A 22,291-nucleotide genomic window follows, 5' to 3' on the forward strand; every position below is an offset into this window, starting at 1 on the left:
ACAATAATAGGGGAACTAGGCTGAAAAATAACTATCAGTTTATTTATTTATTTTTTAAAGATTTTACTTATTTATTTGAGATAGAGAATGAGACAGAGAGAGAGAGCATGAGAGGGGGAAGGATCAGAGGGAGAAACAGACTCCCTGCTGAGCAGGGAGCCCGATGCGGGACTCGATCCCAGGACTTCAGGATCATGACCTGAGCCAAAGGCAGTCGCTCAACCAACTGAGCCACCCAGGTGCCCTAATAACTATCAGTTTAATCAGCCAGTATGCCAATGGGAATTTTACAAAAGTCACAGTTATACTTGGGATACTGTGTTAATCTATTTAGAATTTCAACAGATCTTTTTCTTGCCTCAACCTAACAGATGTAAGAGAAACAATTGAATGTTGAATGTCTGCATCATTGCTTTTTTTTTTTTTTTTTAAAGATTTATTTATTTGACACGGAGAGAGAGACAGCTAGAGAGGGAACACAAGCAGGGGGAGTGGGAGAGGGAGAAGCAGGCTCCTGGCTGAGCAGGGAGCCCGATGCGGGGCTCTATCCCAGCACCCTGGGATCATGACCTGAGCCGAAGGCAGACGCTTAATGACTGATCCACCCAGGCGCCCCTGCATCATTGCTTTTTTTAAGTACATAAGATGGGATTGGCTTTTTTCTATTTCTGCAGCTTTTTTTTTTTTTTCCTGTGCATCTGGAAGAAGGAAAATAGAGTTATTCTTATTCTAGGAGGAAATTGATATGCTCTGGTAATTAGCCATAAGACTTTGCTAAGCCTGGCACCTATTTGACATTAGGTAGTCACCTTAGGTGAGTAAGGATTTTGACTGACTCAATAATATAACTATTGTCACCATCTAAATTCAAAAACACACTCTTGTAAAGCAGACTAAAAATCATTTGGAAATAGACTCACTGGGAACTCAGAGGATCGATTTGAGTCTTGGGCAGTCATATAGAATGAGATCTCTTTTCACTTTTTGCTACTTTCACAGATAGACTGGGAACCCTGCAAGTGATTATTTAATGAAGTTGCTTCCTGGAACAAGGTAGAGCAGAACAGTCTTTTTTGGCGCATAGACATTTCCTATTCTACTCCATACTATGACCGAATTCCAAAATCAACATTCCCCTTTTGTAGTGAGACTGGAAATGTTTCTGCCTCATAATCCAAGCTATCACATAGCTGAGCATATTGTACTTTTAGGAATTGGGACTTCACCTGCTTTCAGCCCGATTCTCTTATTATTAATAGATAGTTTTCCTCCAAATTTCATTTTATTTAATTATTCTTCATAATAGAATCTGTCTCTAATTTCTTAAGGATAATAGAAAAAAAAATTAAGTAGTTCTTCTAACCAAGTTTGAGTCATTTCACATTTCATATTCTTTATAAGAAAATCCATTTTGGATCTATATATTCTACTAACATCACATTTTCCACTCTTCATTTTGAACTAAATATGGTTTATTTCTTGAAGTTTTGCTTTGACAAGTGTAATTTTGTCATTGCATAATGTGAGTTTTTAGTAATGTACAGTCACATTTCTTCTGGTCATATAGCAGATATTCTTGCCAGAAAGCAGGTTGTAATCTATCTCTTAAAGAGTGTAGAAAGAAATAGAAAATCTAAAGAAAGATGTTAAGTATCCCTTGATAGTTTGAAACTAGCAAGCCCTCTTCCTTAATTGCTTCCCTCCATTCCCAGAGGATTCGTAAGGAACTCTTATTGCTGTTCCATGGATATATGTATATTTCATAATTAATAATACGCTGTACTTTTTAAACCAGTAGATTTTAGAAATAATTAATGGCATAATTCTGTATGTTAATCAAAGACAAAAGATCATGAGTATAGCCTGAAAATGGTCTTTCAGTGGAAAGATTGCTTCCTGTTTTTTATTTGTTTTGCTCATTGAGATACAGTGAACATAAAATAAAATTCACGATTCTTAGGTGTATAGTTCTGTGAATTTTTTTTGGCAAACGTACAATCAGGCTAGGAAATATTTCTATCATGCCGAATAGTTTCTTCATGCCTGTTCCTAGTCAATCCTGTCTTCCCACACCCAGACCTCGCAACTGCTGATCTGTCCCAATAGTTTTGCTTTTTCTAGGATGTCATATAAAATTGTACACTATGTAGCCATTTTGAGTTTAACTTCTTTGGTGTAGCATAATGCCCTGGAGATTTTTCCATGTAGAACTGTGTCAGTATTCCATTGCTTTTAATAAGTAATACTCCAGGTATGGATATATCACGTTTGTTTATCCATTTGCCTTATAAACTCTTTCACTATTAATAATTATGTTATTATTAAAATTTAGCTATTATTTAAAAGTACTTACTGTGTGCCAGGTACTATGGTAGATTTTTTACATAAATTAAATGATTTAGTGCTGTGAATCATAACATAGTACATCTTTGAAATCTAGTTTGTGTGTGTGTATGTGTTGTGTGTGTGTGTGTGTGTATGTGTGTATGTGTATTTGAAACTACTATAGACGTTAATAGCCCTGACTCTAGAGCAAGACTGCCTGGGTTCAAATCCCACTTTAGCCGTTTAATAATGATCAACAGGAACTTTTAAACACTGGTAATGGGAGTAGAAATTAGAAACACTTTGAGAAACAATTTCTGGTGTTATTTTGTTAAAAAAAAAAAAAAGTTAAACATTCACATACAGTATGACCCCAAGTCCAAGTCCTAGGTATATTACCAAAGAGAAATTCTAGTATACGTGCTCTAAAAATTTTATATAAGAAAGCTTATGGCAGTGTTGTTTGTGTTTTATATATATGTACACATGTATATCTATATATATATGGATATATATAGATATATATATATAGAGAGAGAGAGGATTATATATATTGTATTCTATCTAATGTGTACGTAGGTATATAAAATCACACAACATAATATTATACAGCAGTGAAAATGAATGCAATGGATGAATCCTAGTTACTTAATGTTGAATAAAAGAAGCAAGTCACAGAAGGCTAGCCATAGTATGGTTCCATAAAAGCTCAAAAATAAAGCAGCATTTAAACAAGATGTTATTTAGGAATATGTATACGTGTAATAAAACTTCTCTTTTTAAGGGAAAGGATTGATTAACAATATAGGATAGGTTATGCCTCTCAGGGGAGGCAAGGAGAGAAGGTTGGAGAATGGAGCATGTTGGGAGTAGCCATATTGGTAATTTTGTATTCTTAAGTAGTAGCAATGCAGGAGTTTGATTTATTATTATGCTTTATAACATATGAATTTACATGTTATATGTATATTGTATGTATCAAATATTACATAAAACTTTGTTTAAATTATTGAAAAAAAAAAACATTTTAAGGCTGAAGAGAAATAGCATAACACCCTGCCATGACATTTTTGTCCATGTGGTCAAACAGTAAACAAAAGAAAACCCTGAGGCTGCATCATTAAAATACTGCTCAGTGTTACCGTTCCTAGAGCCTGAGTTACTTGAGAATCCTTAAAACTGTTTCTACCTCCGTAAAAACAACAACAAAACCCTGTTTCTACCTCAGCCTTAAAGTACAACAAGGATAGCTGGATACAGTTATTCTAGATGCCTTTCATGCTATGCCCTCCTGGTGTAGTTTCCTAACCAAAGTGTTCCATAGAAATAGACTTTGGTGTGCTGATTTTCTTTGTTTTAAAGTCTCTCTGAAGCAGAAAATTAAACTCCTCTTAAAGGCTTTGCTCTTAACTAAAGAGTTCCATTGCTATTTGTCAGGCAGTGCTCTGACACATGAAGAAAACAAGCAAATCGAATATGTAAATAGGTAGACAGCTTTACGAAACACAGACTGGTGACCCTTGGAGCTCAGAGAATCAATGTTGTAAAACATAGATGCTTTCTGATGACTTTTACATGGGCTTTGTTTATCTGCAATGAATCCGTATTGAATTAACATTGAACTATATGCAAAAGAAAACACTGGTAATACTTTAGTGCTTGGCACACATTCAAGGTATTATAAATGAATATTTACCCTGACAGTCATTAATTAGCTATACAGGAGTTGTGTGGTCACTAAGCATTTTATTTTCTGTTGGGGTAAAATCCTTTGAAGAGGAAAGGGTATAATGTAAACTTTATTGACATAGTCTTTATTAGTAAGAGGCAGCGGTGGACCTCTATCCCAAGACATTTGACTGAACACATACATCATCACTTACCTTGCCACAAGGATAGCAAAGCAGCAGCAGAGTGTCTGTTGAAGATCTCACAGTACCCATTTTCGTATTTTCCACTAGTTCAGGATGGACAGTACCATATGGCTTCCACATAAGCGGACCTGTTACTAATAAACGAGGACTGATGTGTAATTACGTTTTCAGTGATTCATCTGTGAAACACCCTGGGTTATTTTACATGGAAGCATCTGGTTCACATGTGTACAGTGGTTATTCTGTGGTGATTGACATCTGTATTCTAATAAAGTCCTAGTTACACAGATGTGAGCTCTTCCCTTCTTTTTTACATAGACAAAACCTGCATTTAAAAAATCCTTACCTTGACCCTGAATATGAACATTTCAATCTTCTACACACACACACACACACACACACACACACACACCTTGTACTGTGGCACTGTAACTGGAACATAATATAAATATTTCATGCGTGCAGTGTATGTCAATTGTTGAACAGATGCATGTCGGCACCTTTATCTTTTTATGTTTGTTTACACCAGGACATCTGTTTTAGATTGTAAGCTCAAAGAGGGTAGTGACCATGGCAATTTAATATGCAGACAATGTCCAGTAAAGCGTAAGTCACTTTCAAATATTTGCTAAGTACTTGTCAGTCAAGATGGTGACATTAATGACTTTAAGGGAAAATAGAACTTACAATCTGACTATAAACACCTTTTGTACTTTAAGAAATATTTGCTGGAAATGGCCCTGCTTTCAGCTTCACACATTATAATTAGGCAGGTAACACATAAAACTATGTGGCTTTGAGCCAGAATTAGTTTATTTTGTTAGAATGATTCTCTAGTGGTATGTGATAAGAGGTTTTAAAGAGGCTGAATTCAAGGCAGGTTTCATGAAGCATGTAACATTTTAGCTGAGCCTTCTAGGGTAGGTAGAAGAATTTGGGTACATAGTAGTGAAGGAAGACATTTGAGGCAAAGGGAAAAAGGGAAAGATGCATTGGTTAAGAGCATGGAATAGACCTGGGTTCAAGTCCTGCTTTAACCATTTATAAATTGTGAGAACTTAGGCAAGTGGGTCAGATATCTAAGGTTTTGGTTTCTCATTTGGAAAATAGAGACCGTAACAAGACATAGGGTTATTGTGACAATTGCATGAACAAGGAGCTTAACACAGCACCTGGTGTAAGGAGAACATTTAATAAGTGTTAACTGTTAGTTTCGGTGACAGATGAGCAACTCTGAATAGACTCTGAACAGAATTTTGCATTAGAATTAAAAAGAAAAAGCCATGGAGGACAGACTCAGGTTAAGTGTGAAGATTTGAAACTTCTAGTTAGAATTCTTATTTGCATCCAGAAAGGTCAAGGTCCTCTTTTTTTTTTTTAAGATTTTATTTATTTATTTCACAGAGCGAGAGAGAGAGAGTGAGAGCAGGAACACAAGCAGGGGGAGCGGGAGAGGGAGAAGCAGGCTTCCCGATGAGCAGGGAGCCCGATGCGGTGCTCGATCCCAGGACCCTGGGATCATGACCTGAGCCGAAGGCAGACACTTAACGACTGAGCCACCCAGGCACCCCAAGGTCCTCTTTTTTATAAAGTCATCTTTATACCTCTTAAATTATTCTCTATAATTACATGTGTGGCAGAGTGACATCAGAGTATAATGATGTATACTTGGATTAAAATACCAGTATCACAAGAAATAAGACACTTTTTCAATACATATGTTATCTTTATCTTTTAATCCTTTTGCTTATCCTCTGCATGCTAAGTTTAGAAATATTGTCAGGTCTGACTCTTCCTGCATCCCATGAAAAATCTCTTTTTGCCTTATTTCCAAATTAATAATAACCATTTAGTTCATATATAAGAGAGAGAGTTTGACCCACACCTCAACAGACGCAAAACATTCCTGTAATAGGTCATATGACCTTATCCAATTTTCCCAAGAAAAATGAACAAAAATAGTGTGTATAATATGAATGAAGTCTACCTCTGATGTGTAATATCAAAACTTTTTATGACTGGAAAGCAAGGGGTGGGGTAGTCTTTAAGGAGAAACCTAAGGAATGTCTGATCTTTTTCTATTTGGTAATATACAAGTATTTTAATGAATATTCTCTTCACTTCTCAAGGTTTTAATCATTTTATTTCCCAGGTTTATATTGATAGTTACTGTAGTCGTTGCTTCCATTAACATTTTTATCTCTATGTAGTACTTTAATTTGCCTATGGCAAAAATCACATCATTTCAAAATGGAACTTTCATTAAAAAATAATTTAATTTTCAGGTAGTTAAAAAGCATATATGCTACTCTCTTGATTGTAAGCTTTACTTCTCCCTTTAGCATTCCTAAGAGTAAGAACTATCAGGAACTACAGTGTTACAATAAACCATTTTCAATTAGAAGTAAATAGAACTGTTGTCTGAAGAACATTACCTAGAAGGAGTACATTCAAGGATGTTCAATGAAATGTGATTTACAATAGGTATTTAAGTTGTTTATAATTTTTGACTATGATTGGAGACTCAGTTATGGTACCTCACCATAATGGACTATACTATGAGACCATTAAAAATGATTATGTAGGGCCATAATTATTCACAAGGAAAGGAAATCCCCAGCAAATTAAGAGAAATGTGATACAAAGTATTTTTCATAGTATAATTATTTTTAAAAGACTGTATATTATATGTATATCATATATATATAATATATAAATCCAAAAAAGATATCTAAAGTATCAACAGGCGAATGGAAAGAGGACAATTTTTATTTTTATTCTATTTCTCTGAAGTTTTTGAAGTGTTTGTAATTTGCATATACTACTTTATATACCAAAAAGTAAGTATTTTGTTGTTGTTGCTTGCATCCACTGGGATTGATATAAGAATTAGACTTTCTGAATTTGAAAACCAAGTCATCTTAAGAAGTGATTTGGGAAATTCATAATTTCTTCTTACCAAATGTTTATTTTAAGTAGTAACTATTTCACTTTAAGGAATATTTATTTGATTATGATTCAACACCCAAAATAAGGTAAGGAGAAATTTTAGGTTCATGTCTTTGGATAAAACCTAAGAGTTGCACTGTGGTCTTCTGTCCTGAAAATACAATACCAAAATTTTGGACCTGGAAGGGACAATTCAGATGTGGAAGTAGCCTTTTAACCACCTCCCTCCCCCATCCTAAATGTTGGATATTCGGGTTGGGTTTGTCTAGGTATCTAATAGTGTTTATCATTATTTTAATAAAATTCCGATGAATATAAGTAAGCATTTCCCTTAAGTATTCAGTGTTCTGATACAGCATTAATTCCATTTCTTTATGAAAAAAGTTGCTTAAGGAAAGAAAACATTTATGGCTCTTCTGAATAAGAATTACTTTTAACCATTAACCACCAAGTATTGCTTTAAGAGTTTTGGGAAATTACCATGTAGTAAACATCAAATAGCATTTTATGTGTAACATATTAATTTTTATGTATATAACTGCAAATACAAATAAGCCTTCTGTAAGGAAAGATGTGTTCCTGACATCTGGATTTGAAACTTAAAATATTTTTTAATCTTCTAAATTGGTATTTTTATGTACCTCATCACAGCATGTTACACTTAATTAAATTTTTTCTAAAGAATTTTCAGAGTTTGGAGTATGTTTTACTTACTCATCTCAGAGGCTAGCACAGTGCATTACATTGAGAAAATATTGGTTGAAGTGAAAAAAGTATGAAAAACAGGTTTTTATAATTGTGTTGACTATTCTTATCATTAGTACTTTCTAATAGTTTGTTCATCATAGGCTAAGTAGTTTAGTGGAATGACCTGAGAAAATCTGTTACTTATAACATTTCTAAAAATTGTGTCTTATGTTTAAGTTAAAAACAAACTTTTTAAAGAAAACAACTTTTTCCTTAGTTGCAAATATCCTGTATGGGTTAAACTATACATAGACAACCATGGTTCCTGCCTTCTAGAAACTTGTAATCTCACAAACAGGATTTTTAATTGCTCCTTTTAGTCACTTCCAAATTTCTTAGTTACAGAAAACTGTTCACTGATAAAACAGTAAATATCAAACATCCTTTTTCTTTTATAGTATGACAGATGAGCCTGTTTTTACTGAAATAATAAAAGAATGCACTGTGGACAGCAATTTAAATGAATTAATTTAAAATGTTCTCTGTTTACCCATCCAGAGAAGCCCAATGACATTTTGAGGGGAATTTGGATGTTATATATATTTTAAGGGAAATTATGATCAGACTGTAGCATCTAGCTGAATGTTTTTCATGCATGTTTGTAGCCTGTTCAGTTTTCATGCTTTTATTTGGGGACTGCATGTGAGTTTACGGATGACAGCTTTCCTAATTCCAAACAAGTGTTAGAATTTCTTGGTTCAACATTTTAATTTCTCTTTATGATTTCTGATATTTGAAATCTGATTCCCCTTCTTCATTGCTCACTGATGGTAAGATTGATAGTGATAACTCCCTGTTGCTAACAGGGGTCACATTTCTTCTCAGAGTAAAGGATATATAGAGCTGAAGATTTTGTTTTACCTTTGACTTTTAGTTGCATTTTTAAGGAAAGTATGATTGCTTATTTTTCCTAGTCATTTCTCAATAGCCAGATAAAAGAGGTTTAGATGGACTAACATTCCTAAAGCTTAAATAATAATAATAATAGCAACAATGACAACTCAGTGAAACTTAAGTTAATAGAAAATTCCACTAATGAGAGTCTTCCAGTAGTTGTTATATAGTTCTGCGTATATGTTTACTTAGAACATGGCCAGCATTTGCTAGTGAGGCCTTTAGCCATGAGGATTGAAAACATCATTAATTTAACCACAACTTTTCCTTCCCAAACATTCCAGTAAAGTGGAGTATAACTAAACTAATGGTATTAGTTATGAACTTGTAAGCATAGAAATTTATAAACAGCCAAAACTACTTGGAAAAAATAAATTAAGTTACTTCATAATGGAAAGTGAGCTAGCTACTAGACAGCAGTAGTTGTCAGAAATTAAAATTTCCTTGAGAGCCCATAAATAAGGTTTAAATTTATTTTATGTGAGGGGATTTCTAAAAAGTCTATATTATTTCTATTCTCATCTGGAATGGTTTTTATTCTGTGTAAATTATATATGAAAGTAGCTGTAGCTTTTTTCACACTCAACTCTAAGAGAAAAAAGGCAAATGCCCTTGACAGGACACTCTTTAGTCAGTTTCAGTGCACGTAGTTCTTTATTCTAGGAATTGCGCCAAATTCTGAATGAAACAATTATTCTAAATCATAGTTCGTGTTCTCCAGTTGCTTACAGTATAAGTGACAAAGATGTACAGAATTAAAAGCTGTGGTTGATACTCCTATTGAGAGGTGGTTTCTGTATCTCCTCCCCTTCAGTCTGGGTGAGCTTTTGACTCACTTGTAACAGCAGAATGCAAGAAAGGAGATGCTATTTGATTTCCAGAGACTAGGTCGGAAAAGGCAACCTTGTGCTTAGAGCCCCTAAGCTTTTATATAAGAAGTCTGAGTATGCTAGGCTGCCATGCTATAGGGAAACCAAGCCACTGAAGACTCTCCAGTAGCCAGTCCTGATCTTTGAGGGCTTGCAGTCCAAACACCAGATAGGACTGAATGAGCTTTCAGAGAATTCCAGCTCCCAGCCATTATGTCAGCCCGGTTTTCCAGTATTCCTAGTTAATGACCTGATGCCATGGCACAAAGATAAGCCATCCTCCACTGTGCCCTGTCCAAATTCCTGATTGACAGAAAGTGTGAGCATAATACAGAAGTCATTGTTTGGGGCTGCTAAAGGGTGGTTTATTACACAGCAATGACCTACTTGATTTAGGATATACTATGGGAGATTAGGAGATAATTAATTTCTCTGCCTAGGAAAATATGGAAGCCTTCCCAAGAGCAGTGACATCTGAATTTGGCTTTTTTTTTTTTTTAAGATTTATTTATTTATTTTGGGGAGAGAGAGAGAAAGACAGAGTGGGGGAGGGGCAGAGGGAGAGACTCTTTAAGCAAACTTCCCACTGAGCACAGAGCCCGATGCGGGGCTTGATCTCACGAACCATGAGATGATGACCTTGTGCTGAGACCAAGAGTCAGACCCTTAAGCAACTGAGCCACCCAGGCACCCTGAATTTGGCTTTTAATGATGAGTAGGAATCTGCTAAGTAAAGAACTTAGGAGAAAGAGACCTCAGGCTGAGGGAACTATGTGGAAAAGTCTGGCAATGAAAGAATGGTGTGTTTAGTGGATGACAAGAAGTTTAGTGTAGAAGAGCACTGGATAGTTAGAGCCAGAAAGATAGCCATGAAGCCAGAAATTATGCAATGATTTCTTTCTTTATTTGCTATGCCAAGGGAGTTTCAACTACAGCATTGTAGGAGTGAGAGATAATAATCAGACTTGTGTCATAAAAAGATAACTAATTAGCAGCAGTTGGAAGATGGGCTGAAGGAGAAAGAAATGAAAAGATAGGGGAAAAGTTAATAATTATATAGTTCAGATGACAGACAATTAAGGCTGAGCTGGCCTTCTTCTGGTAGCAGAATAAGATCAATTAGGTAACAAGGGTTGTTTGAATTGTTAATCGATTATTTCCTGAATTTGTCTGCTCAAGGCTTAATAATTAAATGCTATAGCCGGTCCTGCTTTTGACAAATCAAACCATTGCCTTTACAAAGCACTGATTTAATTAAATTTGTTAATGATACTTCTGAATGCTGTGTAAAAACTTCTTCCACTATGAATTTTGGAAAATTATGATTAAATAATACTATTTTTATATTTTTCTTAAGGCATTGATTACACTAGGACATTTAAAAAATGAAATTAAATTGCATAAGTTAATATACTGATGGAACCATGTGTCATATTTCCTCTCCTTCCTCAAAATAAACATTAGTTAAGTACAAAATCTTGAAAAAATTGGTAATTTATATAATGATGAAGATACTACAATGAGAAAATGTATATGATTCGTTTAGTAAATATAGTTATGTAAACATAGAACCAACTGTAGTCAACAGCTTTCTGTGTGGTTTTGGTTGACTTTGAAATAACATTTGAGTTTATTTCATGTATTTTTAGTGTGATAAATAGAAGTTCAGTGGTGACATTTGAACTTTTACTAGAATCAGAACATCATCCATGTAATAAATTTTTCTAGGGTCAAAAGGGTAGATAGGTCTTTCTTCAGTCACTATGAGCACGTAGATTACATCTTCCATGCCTTGTACTGCCTTATCTACAACAGTGAATTGCTACCAGTTGTGAGATAAAATGAGTTGTTTTTAAAACACTCCGCCTCCCTAATCAGCTTGGCTTTACTTTACAGTTTGGTTAATTTTTTTTTTAAATCAACTGAAAAGTGTAATCTTTATAATTCAGAATCAAAATCCACAGAAGTTTGTAGATTATTTCCATCTGCCTTCTTCCAGGGCTCTGGCTCCTTTCTGGCATGGTTCTATAAAACAGAACATCTCCCAGAACTTGAGCGGTGACTCTCTTTGCATTTCACCCGTAAAACCAAGTTGCATTAGCACACTTTGTGAAGAAGTGGTGTTTTGGTTTGTGTATTTTATGTATCAGTTATATGGTACTCTACTCATTTTATATAAAAGTTATTATGATATTAGTGATGTTAAAAATAGTTCGACTTCTTTAAAAAAGTCTGACCGTTTAATCATCGTTAGTCACCTTTTCCATGAAAAGCCTAGGAAGATATTCAGGAAGGATTTGGAGCAGGCTGATAAGCAATAAATCCAAAGGGAAGGAGATAGGTAAGCCACAGCACAATGGCACTAATGACAGGCTTGCTGCTCTGCGAGTGGAGGAATTAATTAGACTGGGTAATTTTAAGAACACTAAGAAGAAAGCCCACTAGCAAGGACTAGAATAATGGAAAAAACTGTTAATTAAAGTAGAAATTGAGGGGTGCCTGGGTGGCTCAGTCGTTAAGCGTCTGCCTTCGGCTCAGGTCATGATCCCAGGGTCCTGGGATCGAGCCCCGCGTCGGGCTCCCTGCTCCGCGGGAAGCATGCTTCTCCCTCTCCCGCTCCCCCTTCTTGTGTTCCCTCTCTCGCTGTGTCTCTCTCTGTCAAATAAATAAAATCTTTAAAAAATAAATAAATAAAGTAGAAATTGAGTTCTCTTACTGTAAAACAAAAGACAGTGGCGCTTTAAAAAGAAAAAAGAGGAGGAAAGGAAGGAGAAGGAAAAGCCTAATAAAGAAGAATATATATTTATCAGGAAAATACATGTTTATTTATATGCAGGCAAAAATAAAAATTCACCAAGTATTTCCCAGAAGAGAAAAAGCAGGTGTGTTTTAAGTGATAGAAAGGAGGTTTACTGGTGTTTATGGTAATTAAGGATCAAAACTAGATTCTGATTAGGACAGAATGAGTCCATACATCAGCACATAATTGGTTTTTTAAAAATCCCATTGTTTATCGGTCCAGAAGTCTGAGCAATTGGCTAGGTGCGGTTTGGAACTGGCATACTGAGGTCACTCAAAATTTGTGGTCAGGACAAACTACGATACATTGCAGGCTCAATGCAAAATGAAAAGGCAGAGCCCCTTTGTTCAAAATTCTTAACAGTTTCAAGATAACAATAGCAGACCAGTAAGCCAGGGATGAGGGCCTCTAAGTACATGGCCCTGTATGACTGACAGCACATGTCACATGCCCATGAGGGTGGCATTTCCATAGTTCTTTAACAGCCTTACTCTTTTGAACTGTCGTAATAAAACATGGCACTGTAGACAGGCCTCTAAACTCAGCCTTGACAAGCGCTGCAGTAAGCCTGATTTCAGGGGAGCTCAGCAGCTGAGTGCTGCTTCTGCCTTGGGTGGTCTGTATGCTCACCTTTGTATCCTAAACATCTAATACAGTCTTCTGGGTCTCTGACCTATGGTAGGCACTCAGTAAATAGTGGATGGGTAGATGACGGATGATAGTAATTGCCAGCCTTTCTCAGGGAATCCGGTTCAGTTTATTTCTGGATGAGAAGATATAGTGTAGGTTCTTTGGAATTTTAGTTCCTATTGCATAGACCTTGCAGATGCCTCCTCCAGCCAGGCTGAGGGTTTCTTTTAACTCTGGGCCTGGCATGTCCTCATACACAACCTGTTCGTCTTTTAAGTTATCCTGAACCATATTTAAGCTAATAGATTAGAATAACAGTTGAGCCCTAACCAAGTTAAGGTAGGAGTAGGCAGAAGAATGGTCACCACCCTTCCAAAGATGTCTCAATTCCTGGAACCAAAGCCTATGTTAGATCACATGGCAAAAGGGTTGCAGATGAATTAAAGCTGCTAATCAGCTGACCTTAAAAGTAGCTAAATATCCTGGATTATCCTGGCAGGTCCAATATATCACAAGGCTCTTAAATGGGAGAGAGAGAAGGAGAGGCGGAGAAAGAAATGTGATGAAGGCAGCAAGGTCAGAGTGATGCGCTGTGAGACAGCGTCCTTCTGACATTGCTGGGTTTTTTAGATGGAGGAATGGGGTAGCTCTGGAAGCTGGAAAAGGCAAGGAAATAAATTCTCCACTAGAGCCTCCAGAGAGGAACACAGCTCTGCCAACACCTTGATTTTAGTCCAGTGAAATCTGGGTCAGACAGCAGACTTCCAGAATGGTAAGAGAATGAATTTGTGTTATTATAAGCCATTATGTTATGGTGATTTGTTACAGCAGCGGCTGGAAACTCAAACAGCTGGTTCCACACTGTGGTGAAACTAGAGATCACTAACTTCCATGGCTGGGTATTAGTGTCTACCCATGGTTTTTTCCATTTCTCTTGGTAACCAAAAGTAGAGTTCTGTCTCTTTTTTCTGTATTTTTATTTTCCTTCATTGGACCACTAAATTTAGGGGTTCAGGCTAGCAGATGTTGTATTCTCAAGGAAGCAAGTAATGCAGTCTGTTCCAGAGAACACTGGTTTCTTGGGATACTAATAGTTGAGAGATAGTGAAGAAAAAGGCCTCCACTTCCAAGTTCACGTCCAAAATCCAGGCTAAACAAGCTTCTTTTTTCTTAAACACTTCATAAAGATATGATCTATGTATAAGGTTTAAAAAAAAAAATCTTAACTGTTTAAGAGAATATCCAGCAAGAAGTATCTTTGTTCTTCTACCCAAGTTCTTTTACCCAGAGTTGGCCATTACTAGTTTCTTGCGAATCCTTCCAGCCTAGAGCTATTCTGTGTACATATAAATACACACACACACACACAATTATCTACACATACTCTTCTGTACCTTGCTTTTGTTTTACTTAATAATTTAATTAACAAATTTATGGAAGAATTTTCATAGCTTTTAATGTACAATATGCACATAAAACACTAAGAGGACTTCATGGAGAAAAATGCCTATTTTCCAAATATTCTGGACCACAGATTTCACTCTTTGAGAGCGTCTCATAGAACAACTTTTGAGATACACTGTTTAACACCAAGCTGCCTTCATCTGTACTAGAAGTAAGAATTAGTGACTCCCATACACCAGTGTAGCATGATAGGTGTGGATTTTGGAGTGAGGGAAATGTAGACTAATATCCTGGCTCCTGGATTGCCTGGTTGTTGCTCACATTCATGTTTACTGGCTGTGTGGCTTTGGGGAGGTTGTTTATTGAGACTTCTCCTTCTCTTAATACTGTCTACCTCACTCAGTCATTTGTTCATTAACAAATACATGCAATTATTAGAACGTTTATGAGCTAGGTCAGGTAAATCAGAGTCTCTTCACCTGAGAAGCTTTCTAGTCTTGTGAGGGAGGCTTCATTTGTAGCACATGAAGCAGTAATAAGCAATGGCCTGTCTTAAAATTAAGGTTGGGGAGAATCATTTTCTACCAAGATGACAGTTTTCTACTTTTATAGGCATAGATCAACAGTAGCAAAGTCACACCATTTCACAATGTGCAATGAATGTAGGAAGAAGTGAGGTTTGATATAGGGTTTTTCAGGTATTGATTTTTCAAAGCATGTATAGACTCTAATATTAATCATCTGATGAATTACCAGAGTAATATTATTTATCTGAATAAAGTACAGTAAGAGTAACAAAATCTTCCAATTCATTATGAAATTTCTGCATAAATTTTAGCATCCTTGTGGATTGGGGACATATATTTCTTAATGGTTGTGAGTTTAAACATTGAATTATGTAAAACCACAGAATCTTTTTTTCAAATCCATAATATATACATTTTACAGGAAAATTTTTGAATTATCTTTCTTTCCCAATACCTATAAAGCATCTTAGCATTAAGTATAGTCACTCTTCATAATTCTCCTTTGTTTCAATCAGAATTACTTATTTCAAAAGCATATTTCTGTTTTCTTCTTGCTCTTAGTAAATTTGAACAGCAAAGTCATATTCTTTGGAAAAAGATATCTTTAGAAATTTAATTGAAATTAACTAACACTTTTTAATTGCCATTTCACTTGCCAGAAAGAAAGTTTCAGCTTCTCTTCTTTCATTTTCCCAGGCCAACACAATGTTGTCTGGGCCCACTGAATTCCAGACAACATTCAACACTTGTTTTACTGAGTCCTGATGACTTCAATCTGTTAATTTATTTAGGATATGCTTTTGGTTTTTATAAGGTCAACTAGAAATTTGAAGCTACTTTTCCCACTTCTTCTAAGATCAAAAAATTTTTAGATACTGAAATTTAATTTGACAATAACTGTGGTAACTCTGGTGTTGTCAAATCTTTAAGCATACATTTAAGACTTTTCCATTTAAAGAATGTTTCTGTAATTGAGTTTATTTCATAATGGGAACTCTGTCAAGGTCAGTATGTTAGCTGCCCAGTTATTTAATAGTAGCAAGTACAGAATACCTTATTTGGCTATTTTTTGTGGTCCTTTTGATGAAGGTTTGATTTGTTACATCCTAAAAAACAAATCATTTGCTCTTTGGCTTTTATTATTACCAAATAATGTATGTCCTTGCCAGTGCTCAGGTCTGATTCTCTTCCAGTACATTGCCCCTACCTTACCCCTCCTCTTTATCCCTCACACCACATCTGACCTTTACCCTGATCCCAGGGGAAGTCAGAGATGAGGTGGGTGGATGCCAGGGAGGTTGGTAGTATACACACACACACATATATATATATACATATACATAGATATGAATAAAATGTGAGAGAAACAGCTACTTTAGGATGATCTGCTTTGGTGGCCAGGCAGGAACTGACCATTTTGCTAGATTCTTGCCGTGGCTGCTGCAGTCCAAGAATTTAAGACTTCCTTCTTTCCAAAAGAAAACATGGTCTTTTCTTTTCTGTAATGAATCACAGGTATAGCAGCCTCCTTCCAAGCTATTCTTCTCAACTCCAGATAATTCATAGTGGGTGAAAACGTGGATTTGTAGATTGAGCAAAGTTGTCTAGAAAGCCAGCGTTTGGGTGGCATGTGGAAAGAACATAAGCTGTGAGCACACAAAACAAACTTGGCCCTTGGCTCTCATGACAGTGCTTCCCTCTGGTTCTCCCTGTATCTCTCACACCATTCCTTTCATCATTTCTGTCTGCCCTGCAACTTTAATACTCTCCAGAATTCTACACTGAGCTGTTTTCTCTGGTAGTGTGGTTCTCGTCAGCTCGTTTGCCTACACTGCCAGTAATATGGCAGTGACTGCTGTCTCTCTACACAAAGTCCCATCTTCTCCCCTGAGCTCTCCATCTGTGTAATGGCTTACCTGTTCACCATCTATCCCCATTCACATATCCTGCAGGCTCTTGCGACTCACCAAACCCTTTACCCCTAATCTAGGTTAAAAGTTTAAAAGCAAACCCTTTACACCTAATACTAAACTTTTCCCTCTTCTATTTCACCATCTTCACAGAAGCCAAACTTAGAAGACCCAGAAATCTGAGAACATTGTCATGGAACAGCAAAGAACTATTATGTACCTACACTGTTACTCTAACACACTACACACACACACACACACACACACACGAACATACTGGTGTTCAGAGAGGAATACTGCCTAGTTTTGCGTGTTTTTGAACTTTGAATAATAGAATCATATTATGTGTATTCCTTTGTGCCTTGCTGTTTTGTTCAACACTGAGATTCATTCATGTGTACAGCTGTATTGTCGTAGTCCATGGTGTAAAAATTCTGTGACTTATTTGCCCATTTTCCTGTGGAGAAACATTTGGGTAGTTTTCAGTTTTTCAGTATTAAAAAAAATGCACCAATGAACATTTGTGCACATATCTCCTGACATAGATATGCAAATGTTTCTTTAGAAGGTGTGCGTAGCAGGGCGCCTGGGTGGCTCAGTCCTTAAGCGTCTGCCTTCGGCTCAGGTCGTGATCCCAGGGTTCTGGGATCGAGCCCCGCATCGGGCTCCCTGCTCCGTGGGAAGCCTGCTTCTCCCTCTCCCACTCCCCCTGCTTGTGTTCCTTCTCTCTCTGTGTCTCTCCCTGTCAAATAAATAAAATCTTTAAAAAAAAAAAAATGTGTGTAGGAGTGGAATTCCTGGGTATACGTATATAGGTCTCCATATACCTGGGTAGTTGTTGCCAGATTGTTATCCAAAATGATTTCACTGTTTATACCCTAACCAGTAGTAATTTATCTTGTTATAGTCCATGTCCTCCACGATCTCTGCTATTGTTGAACATTTTCATTGTTGCTAATCTGGTGTAAAATATTTCATAGTGGTTTTCATTTCCTTGGTTACCAGTGAAGTTGAGTTTATTATCATATGCTTATTTGCCCCCACTGTTCCCTTCTCTTGGAAGTTCCTGTGGTCTTTGGCATACACTGTTAAATTATGTTGGATTTTTAAAATGTTATAGGAGTTTTAGATAGTAATCCTCTGTCAGTAGCATATGTTGCAATATCTCCTTTCAGTTTGTAGCTTGTCTTTTCATTCTCTTTAAGGTATCTACTGATTAATAGAAGTATTTGCTTCTAAAGCTTCTAATGTAATTGAATTGATCAATCTTCATGGTTTCCCTTTCTGCTTAAAAAACAAAACAAAACAAAACTTATCTATCCTAAGATCCTAAAGACATTCTCCTGAATTTTATGGGTGTATTGTATGGGTAGAGAGATAGTTAGGCCACATAAAAATTGACCTTTGATTTTTTATTTCAGAACCATCGTTTGTGTCATAGTCGAATGGCATGATTTTTCAAGTGTCCCAGTGCCATTAATCATTTCACATTTTTCTGGATCTCTCATTTTGCTCAGCTTGGCACCTTGACGTGTTTCAGGAATATTATTCTCAGAATATGTAACAAAATGCAAGTAATTCACTCCAAAGTATATTAATGTTTCTCATTTGAGTAAGAAAAGGTTGATATTCCAGCCATGGTAACACCAGTATTAAACTAGGCTGAGAAAATGCCCTTACAAAATGAGCCAGTAACTGGAAATAACATTTCAAAAGATGTTGGTAATTCAACTCCCAGATAGTTAAAAGAGAAGCCAATCTTCATTCAAACATTTTAGAGAAACTTTCCCAGGATGAGATACATTTTTTGACAAATCTAACTTTTGATCTACATTGTTCATTGTTAATAGATGGTGGTCATGCAGTTTTGATGTTTTGATTCAGGATGTAGTTCCTGTGTAGTTGTGTATATGTGTGTGTTGTCATACAGTGTGAAATCAAGCTAATAAAACAGAAATCTATGCAGTTGTGTTATTGAGAACATAAGTCTTCTTTTAGTAAAAGCTGTCATCATCTAGTTTCATTTATTCCCTTCATTTAAAAAAGTCCTTATACTTAAGCATTAAACTCTACAAAGGTGGTTTCTTCCTGTCATTAGCCATTCATCTTTAATTTACAATATTCATTTATTCCACAGATATTTATTGAGAACCTATGTTTTGGAAGGTAGCCTATGCTCAGCTGAGTGTAACTGTTTCAGAATTCAGGAACTGGAAGAATTCCAAGATCATTTATAGTAATCCTAACTTCCCACAAATTAAATTCAGAAACTGAGATCCAGAAAAGTGCAGTCACCTGACCAAAATCTCAAAGTGATGAAGAATAAATAAAAATCCTTGACCCTGGATTCAGAATTCCTCCTGTTGAATAATGTTTTCCACAAAAACTATCTGAAAAATCTTCTTGAGTCCTAAATCTTGATACAATGTTTATAGAGATTCCTAAAAGGATAAATCACTGTTTGTGAGCAAATTATATTACATAGTTACTTCAAGCTACTTACAAAATTTTTAGGATGAAAAGACACATTTTTTAAAAATGAGAAAAAGCAAAAAGTTTAACTGAAAGCTTCTTGAGGGCAAGAATCATTTGATAACTTTATCAGTTTGTTTTATTCCCCTAACACATTGAGCTGTTCATAGTACATACTAAACAAATATTGATTAAATGAATAAAATTATATATTGAAATACAGGATAAAGACATTAGTTACTTTAAATGATTAAAGAAAAGAAAAATCAGCCTGAATATGGAAAGTCTTTGTGGAACATTTATGACTTAAAATGGCCATAACTAATGTTATGGTGGAACTCCCAAGTTTCAAGTTTCAAATTACTTGTTTAGCTCACTTTCTATTAAGACTTTAGATACAGATTCTCTGAGCTATTTGCTTTCAAATTTCACCTCTAAGCATGAATTCTTGGAATAAGCATGTTCATGAAAAAATAATGTGATAAATATGCTAAGATATATGTTTAAGGATATTAATTGTTTTGTTGTTTATAAGAGCGTTAAAAAATGGAAACAACCCAAATATCCATCAATAGATGAATGGTTAGTACAACCAAAATAAAATGAATGATTAATGTAGATATGTATCTTTTAACATGCAAAGACTTTGCTAATGTGTAGAGTAAAAAAAAATTCTCTAAAAACAAAATTATGTATTTCAGAATGATCCCATTTGTGTGAAAATGAAAACCATGAAAATACAAATAATGTAAAATAGAATGATGGACATTTTTATTTTCTTCTTTATGCTTTTTAGAATTTATAAGAAATCTTAGAGTATTTATTACTTATATAAATGATTAAACTTTTCTTTTGGTTGTGGGAAGAGTTCTAAATTTATTCTGTTGACTTACCACAGATAAAAAAGCTGTAGAAAAATGATCTCCATTCATTGAACAACTTTTGTTGAACATCTGTTATGTACTAGGCACTAAAAACAAAAGAGTCAGAATCTAATTCTTGAGCTCCTTGTGACTTTAGATGGAGATGGGAATCATAAATGGAGCAATAGGGATCCATGTCCTTCAGACTTGTCACTTCAGAGTGGCCCTTTTGTCTTATGCCAGTTTTTTTTCTTTAAACTAAACCGATTGATCTCTGTGTTCTGGCTGTAAACTATGAACAAAATCAGAGATTTTTCAAGGTCTGACTTTTTAATTGAAAAAAAATCAATTCTCCATTCTGCCAGGAGGAGAAAAAGCAACTCTGAGACATTTGGGGCCAGAGAAAAATGTTTAAATGTGTTGAGTTGACATTGAAAACTTATGCATGTAATAATTATACTTTTATTCTGTACTGTATCATTTTCTCCTTCTATGAAATATATTTTTAGATATTTAATTACACATTACAATAATTGTGTCCGTATTTATTGTTAATTTTAACATTGAAGTTCCCAGAGGGAGGACTTGTCATCTTGATAATGCAGTAATGCCTAGCACCCTGGCATTCCTGTGAGCGTAACGTTGTCTGAACTTGGCTTGCTCAGGATAAGACAGAACACGTCGCAGGTCTAGTGGCAGCCAACCACGGTTAATTGTATGCAGCCGGGAGGCCAAGGAGGACCCTGTGGCAGATTCATTTTTGATAATCTGTTGCGACTAAGTGTGGGTGCTGGATTTTTGAAATACTCATAATCTAAACAAAGTCAGTGTTTGGGGATTTTTAATTGGTTATCCTTTTAAATTAAAGAAGCTGTTAGACTGAGCTTTTTTTTTTTTTTTTTTTTTTTGTAGTTTATGCAGTAGTAGAGGCTAATAATAATAGTTTCCAAATGTTTTGTGGGAATTTACAAGCATTTTCATATATGATACTTCATTTAATCTTTAGACCACCTCTGAGGCAGATATTATTCCAGCTTTACAGGTGAGAAAACAGAAATCTAGTTAGGTTAAATGACTTGTCTAAAGTCACAGAGCTAAGAAGAAATAGACCTGGATCCCCATGTAGGTGTCTGGACTTCAAGTACCATTCTCTTTCAGCTCTACCCAGCTGCTATGACTCTCTCTCTGCCTTTTAAGTTGGAAATATGGGGGCATTACTGAGTTTTAGTGGCTTGACTCAGCCTAGTCATAACTGCCCCTGAAGCCACCTCTAATTGTCAATATTAAGCATGTTTTCTTTACGTTCCACAAAGAACCACTGACAAGGTTTATACAAGAGTCCTTCTGATTGAGCTGTTACCCTGCAACTTACCGTTTTATAAGTCCAGTTAACAGTCTGGGATCATCATGCCTTTTATCCTAGGACTCAAAGAGAACATTTACATAAATACAGAGATCAGCCCATTGATGTGGTAACTCCAATACTGAAATGGAATAAAATTTAGTTATTAAATAAAGATATGTAAATTCAGTAAGTGAATGTGGACCAACATTTCACCAACAACTGCTAAAATGTGAAGTCGTTATCAGTTATATACACTTATAATCGAAAGACCACTAAAGGAAATTCATGTGATCAGAACTTTCTGATATTAAGAGATTAAAATACATGTTAATAGGTAGAATTTAAGGGAGCCAAAGGAAGATGTAAATTGTGATGGGATTATTAAAGAAATGGGTTGAGAGACAGACCTTCTGTATCTTGGCGTAAAAAGGCTTACTACACAGAGGATATTTTGTTTCTTGACCTTAATTATGAGTATTGTTGTAGGCCCTTAAATTTTTGTTAGCTCAGAATAGAGGCAGATTAATCCTAAAGCAGTTAATTAAATTCTCTTCATCTCTTTTTTTATGTTAATGCAGCGTAGGGAAATGAGTCTCTAAACCAATTCTGAAATAGAATTTAACTTTTATTTCACTTATGTATCTCTTAATTTTCTTTTACCCTATATGGCATTTTCTAGAAT

General features: G+C 35.5%; 1 protein-coding gene across 3 annotated transcripts in view; it reads left to right on the top strand.

The window, feature by feature from the left end:
* Nucleotides 1-22,291, top strand: part of XRCC4 (X-ray repair cross complementing 4) — a 229,523-nt gene that overhangs the window by 201,259 nt on the left and 5,973 nt on the right. The gene's annotated exons all lie outside the window — the stretch shown is intronic.

Source organism: Neomonachus schauinslandi, chromosome 7 (assembly GCF_002201575.2).
Source record: "Neomonachus schauinslandi chromosome 7, ASM220157v2, whole genome shotgun sequence".
NCBI lineage: Eukaryota > Metazoa > Chordata > Mammalia > Carnivora > Phocidae > Neomonachus > Neomonachus schauinslandi.